Genomic DNA, 7,365 nt, shown 5'->3' with positions numbered 1-7,365 from the left:
CCATTCTTCTCTCGAGGTTGGATTCTCATCTTCACCCGTCATGTGCCGATTCTGCATCATGAGGTATTGCACTAACAACGTCTTCAACCCTGCGGCACACTTGTAGGAGTAGGTTTCAATGCTCGAGTGGACTCTCCCCATAGACAGAGGTTCTCCATATTCCATCAATCGATGAAACGACACCAATTCCCCATGGGTCAAGAGTAATAGTGCCAGATACCCATCAACTCGAAGTGTTTCTACTCCTCGACTAAACATGTATGCTGGGCCCATGTTGAACAAGTATCTGGGGTAGACCAGATACAAAGCCAAGAGCAGGCTGATGGGCATGCCCAGTATCTCCTGCACGAAGGCTCCAAAGATATTCGCCGTGGTGCCGAACATTCCTGCCATGAATTCCTTCTCCCAGCAAGGACTCAAGAACTTGAGAATCTCATGATCCCTCCTAGTCCTCAGCTCACCCTTGGCGTGCTCTCTCCAGAACCCTCCAATCGTCACTTCATTGGCGGCCGAGACAAATCTAGCCACTGTCATGTCTCTTACTTCGGCCAGCTCCAGTTGTTTCTCCAGAAAGCTCCAGACTTGTTTCACGAGGGGTGGTGCTTCCTCCCTCGTCTTATTCGTGGCGTTCTCCAGCCTTGGTGTCAAAAATGGCCACCAGCCATTCTCTTGCGTCAAGCGATATTTCATTGACTCTAATTGCTTTTCCGTCTCGGCCACATTTCTTCTCTCGTTACTCGGACCTCTAGACTTGCTGGTGGAATTTGTGATCTTCACATCCATGCTCCGAAACCACAAGCTGGCCGTCAATTGGCTTATTGCCGGGTGATCGTCCCCGATGACTGGGATGAACTTAAGTTGCCTGGCAAAGTTCGATATCTCTAGCAAGAGCACCTCGTCTAATACGATCAGGATGTCGGCTAGTCCATAAAAGCCCCTCAGTGCATGAGATATGTCCGCCCATGCCGCCGCCAATTCTGACTTGCGAAGCCTCAGGTTCGATGGCTCCAACTCCCGATTGGGGGCTGCCATTAGAATCCGCCATTCGTTCCCCTCTGCTATTAGGATCAAGACCGCGTACACGAATTGTAGGGCGGGTGGCATATTCGCGTATCCAGGGGATGTGGTGAACACCACCTTCGTCTTGGATCCAAATCTCGAGACAACATTCTCCTGCACTTCATTCATCGCTGCAAACAACGCCTGAATGGCTTCCCATATCTTCCTCGATGTCGGAATTTCATTGCCCTTTAGCTGCTCAAGAAGTCCCATCGCGTGCAGGTGATCATTCATTCCTGCAAACAATAGCAACTCAGGCTCACAGGGCATCTCCGACTTTATTGCCACCACCAGAGTTAACATCTGGTTTAATTCAGCTCCTGGCAAGGAGTATATCAGAGTCTCCGGCCAGAACAACTTGGGAGACGTTCCTTCGAAGTCCGATCCCGCCACGATGACTACTCTCGCAGCAGCTGGATCTGCTCTATCATAAACTGCCAGGGTTTTGGCCAGCTGGGTGCTGCCACAGGGCTTCCCGTACCTGGGATCTTCCGCCAACTTCGAGCCTTCGTAAGCGGCATCTGGCAATTCCATTCCCCCCGGATTGAGTAGCTTGTCCACCACTTTCAACTGTGCCGGGGTCGCCAACCTGATCCTGGCGATGCTTGTTCGGTGTTTGGGGGGTTCTACTATGAGTCCAGGACTCCCCAACAGCTTGAGAGGTCTGTAGTTAATGGGTCTCATGATCGCTTTTGTGGGAATTCCGGTCAGATCTGCGGTCTCCATCAATTTCGTTCTCGAGAAGTGTGCCTCATGAGCTTTCAACCAGTCCACGCAATGATGTCTGTTTAAATCCTCGTGCGACACTCGTTCAATCCCCAGGGTCTCCGCCAATTCTCGCCTGCATTCCAAACCCTCTAGGTCCAGTTCTTTCACCTTCTCAGGATATCTCAAGCGAGCGGTCTCCATAGATCTCTTTTCCCGCTTGTTCTCTGCCACTACCACTGAGGATATCGCCGAGCCTGGAGGTGTTGATGACGTCACCTCCTCAGACTCCATTGGCGTGGCACTCTGCAATCTGGTCTGGTTGCTCCTTGAACTGTCTCTAGTGTCAACTCTCGGTCCCAAGCGACCAGACAAGGCCCTTGAGGCAAGGAATGGCGGGTTCGGAGGTGGTCCTAATGTGAATTGGGCTGTCTCTAGCAGATCCGCCTCTAGCGTGTTTATGTGTTCTTGGAAGACGTCGTTCAGCCACTCCGCTCCCCTTGGTCTATCGAAATGGATTCCACCATTGGAGGTGTCTTCAGGGAATCCCTTTTTCTCCATGCGCTCCGCCACGTCCAACAGTCTGACAGGGAGCACACTTTTCCGGTGGATATCTCGGATCACCTTGTTTAGGTTCCGCACCTTCTCGTTCATCTCCAAGGCGTGCTGATCAAACATCATGTTGTAGGGGACAGTACATACCGTCAACAGGATGGGGTCCATCTGGATCCTCAGCTCGTCCAGAAGGCAGCTCATCTTGTCGTGCAGCCTCGTTATTTTCCTCGCTTCTCCCCTTGATACATCGTTAGTCCCGATCATCAGGGTCACCGTGTACACTTTAGTCATCCCTAGCATCTCAAGCGTCGCCAACATCTGTGGCGTGGCAGCTCCAGCGAAACTCAAGATTCCTGTCTGCCAGTGCGACTGGATCCGGGTCAACACCCGCACCAGGCTGTCCCCTATAATCAGGTGGACCGCACCTTCTGGCACACGGGGTGGCGCAAGATACTCCACCCAGGCTGCATCATGAAAGCAGTCCCTCCTGGCTTTCTGTTCCGCACTCCAATCCAACCGATTGTGCCTGTGGTACCTCTTCTCTGTATTTTTCTTATAACTCGAGATCACGACGCTCCTGACCGGCTGTTCCCTCCAAGTTGGGGGAAGCTCCGGTCTTGCCGAACTTTCACGACTTTTCTGCCGTAATCTCTCGCCCAGCTCTTTCAGACGCGATGAGCCGCCGCTCACCTGACTGTCACTCGAGGTCGAGGTTGGGGTATATCCCGGCAGCACCACATCCATCAGTGGGCGTACGGGTTGCGTCTCTAGGCTACGCAAGGAAGACGTTGCGTCATTCGGTATCCAGACTTCCAACCCTTCATTCATGTGTTCTCGGGCCTCGCGGTCAAGGTTGAACCGTGTTCTTGCTCTGGGGACTTCATCCACATCCATGCGTGACTCTGGTCTCGAGCTGGTAACCACTCGCTCCTTCGGCCTGGCCCCCTTCTGTGCGTCAAGTTCGCGTTGTCGTTGTTCTATTCTCTCCAACTCCGACTTCAGTTGTTCACAATTCGCGGCATTCTCCCGCACCCTTAACTCCTGCTGATGTTCAGTCTTTAGCATCTCAAGCAACCTCAGAGTCTGATCTCGCTCGTTGACCGCCTGGTCCCTTTCCAGCTGAACCTTCTCCCGATCCAGCTTTGCCTGATCCCGATCGAGGTTCGCCTTATTCCTTTCCTTCTGCGTCTTCTCGAGCTCTTTCTTTAGAACACCAAGATCCGGATATGACTCGGTCGTCTGTTGTGCTCGCGTCATCGATAGCACCTTACTCGAGCTCTGGCCTGTAGATCTTGCTGTTGGCCTAGTTGGTAGTGGGAATTCCCCTGCGCCATATTCGGTATTGTTACTCAGGCCAGGATTACTTGCCAAGTCAAAACCCCTTACTCCTCCATCCACATTCCAAGACAACCATCTGGTCTGTTCTTGGTTTGATATCCCCTCAGTGGTGTAGCCGACCATCAAGACAGCCTCCGTCGCAGACTCCCTGCATTCACCCTGGTCTTCCAACTGGAGGATGGCATTCAGCATTACCGCCATTCTCTCGTCTATTTGGGTATAATCCAGGCCCCTCAGGCGTCTGTACAGCTCATCAAGAGTAGGCTTCTTCAGGGCCGCGGGCATGGATTTCCAGAATCTGTCTGCCATTCTTGTGACTTCGGGATGTATTCAAGTGTGTATTAACCAGCTCAAGAATTACCTTACCGACTCAAGTATTACCCCACTCAAGAATTCTCTAGAAATGTTCCCTTGTAAACACTTGCTGTAGGTGTCGATTATCGCAAGTTCAATCAAGATTTCTCTTTCTGTCTCTCGCTTGAGTGTAGTTGGATTTTCAACTTTGTTTTTCAAACTTGATCTGAAAACAGAAACCACATTAAGACTTAACATGTCATGCTCCTAACCTAGAAACCCCCCTTTTACCAGTATGGTTAAAATCTTATCATTTTCATTCTACTTAAAACGATTCAATTGGAATTTCCTTAAAAGCATGCAGATTCATTTTATGTTTTAGCACCGTTAATTCTTTTTTTAAAATTTAATTGTCATGCCAATCACGTCTTAAGATCCCTTTACCTGTGCCGCACCCCAGTACCCAACTCAAGACTCCTCCCTCACACCCACTTCGAGACCCCGTGTCCCCAACTCAGGCGATGCTCAAGTAGTATTTTTTGTGCAGATACACCATTATCTCAGTTTCCGCAAAGACTACATGTAGGATAGCGTACAATTCCCTCGAGCTCAGTTTGCCCCTGTTTGGGTCATACACCGGCATTGAGACCTCCGTTATTCCTCTTTCAATCATGAAGTCTCGTAGTCTTGTTAGTGCCAATATCACGTGTTCGGGATCAATTGTGTTCCTGTCATTGACCCTCGTCACTAGGAAGCACAGATATTTGCCCGGGACTTGTGCTACTGATGGTGGAAACGCTGCCATCCCTCCCAGTCCTGGTCTCTGTCTGAACAGAAACTCCACGTTCTGGTACTCTCTTCTGAAGTCAGCTTCCAATCTTGATTTGAAACTCATGTCCGCCGTGATGCAGATCGCGCTAGTCCTGTTTGACAGGATGAAGTCGCTATCCGTTATCATGATGTTTTCCGAGTACTCATTGGGTATTTCAAATTTCGTTTTGAAATTCCGACCTATGGTAGGCTCTGGCTCTTCTTCTTCCAGTTCCAATTTGCTTGTTTCTCTCACTTCCTTGAGCTTCTTTATCATCAAATTTTCGGTGTGGGTAAGTCCTACCCCCACTCCCCGGACAAAAATATTTTTCGACGTCCCCGTCGATGTTGTCGGGTCTGAATTGTCCGGAGGAATGTCCAGTGGCCTATCTGTTGCCGTCCATCCGAAAAGAGGGTCTTCTGCCTTCATATAATTTGCCGATGATACGTCGACTTGTTGAATGCTTTGTCCTTCGCGGCTCTCGTCTTTGACATCGCGCATCCACTCTAGTATCCTCAAGTTCGTGTTCTCCCTCCTCTCTATCTCACTCTGTTCGAGATCCGTCTCCAATTCTGGCGTCGAGTAGTCTTCCTGCGGATAGTGTCCACCATCGTCAATGACCTGCCATTCCTCTTCGGCTTCCAGTTCGCCTGCACTCAGTAGTTCCTCGCCCAATTTGTCTGGCTGTATCTTATCGATCAAGAAGTCATCCCCGTACCTGTTGTACCTCATGCCGGTCCGTTTACGATTGCCAGTCCTGGTTCCCGGTGGTATTGGTTTATCTGGCTCTATCCACTTCGGCACCTCGTCTTGCTCCGGGTCGTTCCAGTCTTCTTCTCCAAATGATCCTGCTTCAGACTCCACTTCTATCTTTTCATTGTCGTCCAAACTCAAGTTCTCATTACCATCATTCTTCTCTCTGGTGCCTTTTTCATTCACTTCACACGCTGGCTCTACCACCAGGTACTCAAGACCCTCCATGTCCTTCGGTATGCACCAATCCTCCGGGGACGGGACGTGAGGCTTCAGATTTTCATAATGTGCCGCTCGCCCAGTACTCAAGCGATAGAACCGTCCTTGTGGATGAACTTCCGTTATCATGAATGGTCCCCTCCACTTCTTGAGTAGTTTCTTTGTTCCCTTGGGCGGTATGACATTTTGGAAGACCCACACGTATTGGCCCACTTCATATGGCTTCGCTTGTAAGATTTTTTCGTCATATTTTCTGCGTTGCCTTATTTGCGCTTGCGCCGTGTTCCTCCTGCATAGCTCGTTTAACTCCTGTTGTCTTTTGATCGCTTCTTTCACGTATGCCTGAGGCGACGTCCTTTTCCCTTCGTATTCCGGGTAAAAGAATGTCAGAGGCATTGCTCTCTCCCTGCCCGTCAACATCATGAAGGGACTGATGCCCGTCGTTGAGTGTTGTGTACTGTTGTAGGCCCCTACTACCTGTGGCAGGTATTTATCCCAGTCCGTCATGTATCTTGAGCAGTACACCCTCAACATGTTGACCAGTGTCCTGTTTTGTCTCTCTACCAACCCGTTGGTCTGTGGATGGTAGGTTGTCGAGTGTGCTTGAGCAATGTGCGATCTCCTCATCAATTCTCGTCAAGTCCCCCACAAAAGCTTTGCCGTTGTCCAACTGGAAAGTCATTGGACAACCATACCGCGATATCCAATGCGTTATTAGATGATCACATGTCTCCTCGGCCGAGGCTGTCTGGCACGGAACCGCTTCCGCCAACTTTGTGAAGTGATCTATTATAACCAGTATCTGGTTATATCCCGACTCTGTCATGCAGATTTTTTGATGGTCTATCTGCGCCACTTCATTGAATTCTGAGCTCTCGACGGATTTGAGTGGAAACTTCATCTTCCTTGGGTCCTTCACCTGGAGGCATGCCAGGCAGGCATTCACCCATCTCTCGCAAGCTTTTCTCATCCCTGGCCAATCAAACCTGTGAAGTATCCTTTGTTGTACTTTGTCTATCCCCTGGTGCCCCATCTGGTCGTGTGATCTGAAAAGCACCTCCGTTTGATACAACTGTGGTAGTATGATGAGGTTGTGTTTGTGTAATATCTTCTCCTCATCTTTCCTCTTGCATGCTACCACCCCATCAGCTGTGTGATAGAGTAAGTCTTTCTTTTCTTTGTAGAACTGGCTCAAGATTTTATAGCTGTCCTCCTCGAGTTCCCCCTTCTCCTTGACCCCCGACTGGATCCATTTGGAGAGATAACTTGCCATTTTGTCATACTGTTGGGCTCTTATAAGGTCTGACAGCCTGTATCTCGCCTTGACATGCTCCTTTAGCGCCATAATCTGTCCATTCATCTCACCAGGGTTGTGGATGTCGTCACTCAGCTTCACGCATATCATCCTTTTCACGATTTTCATATCATCTTCTGGTACCAGATTCGTTCTGATGTTTGAGTTGCATGATAGTTCCCTGAATGGTTTCCTTGCAACCGCAATTTTCTCAAGTTCTTCACCACCTCGTATCTCCTGTACGTCCAGATTGTACGTTCCTGAAGATGGATCCGTCTGTAACTCCCTGTCGTGGTGCCTTGTCTTCTCTTCCGCCAATATCATGCACAGACTGTCT

Source organism: Symsagittifera roscoffensis, chromosome 8 (assembly GCF_963678635.1).
Source record: "Symsagittifera roscoffensis chromosome 8, txSymRosc1.1, whole genome shotgun sequence".
NCBI classification, from domain to species: Eukaryota; Metazoa; Xenacoelomorpha; order Acoela; family Convolutidae; genus Symsagittifera; species Symsagittifera roscoffensis.
Note: the sequence above shows the minus strand (reverse complement) of the source record.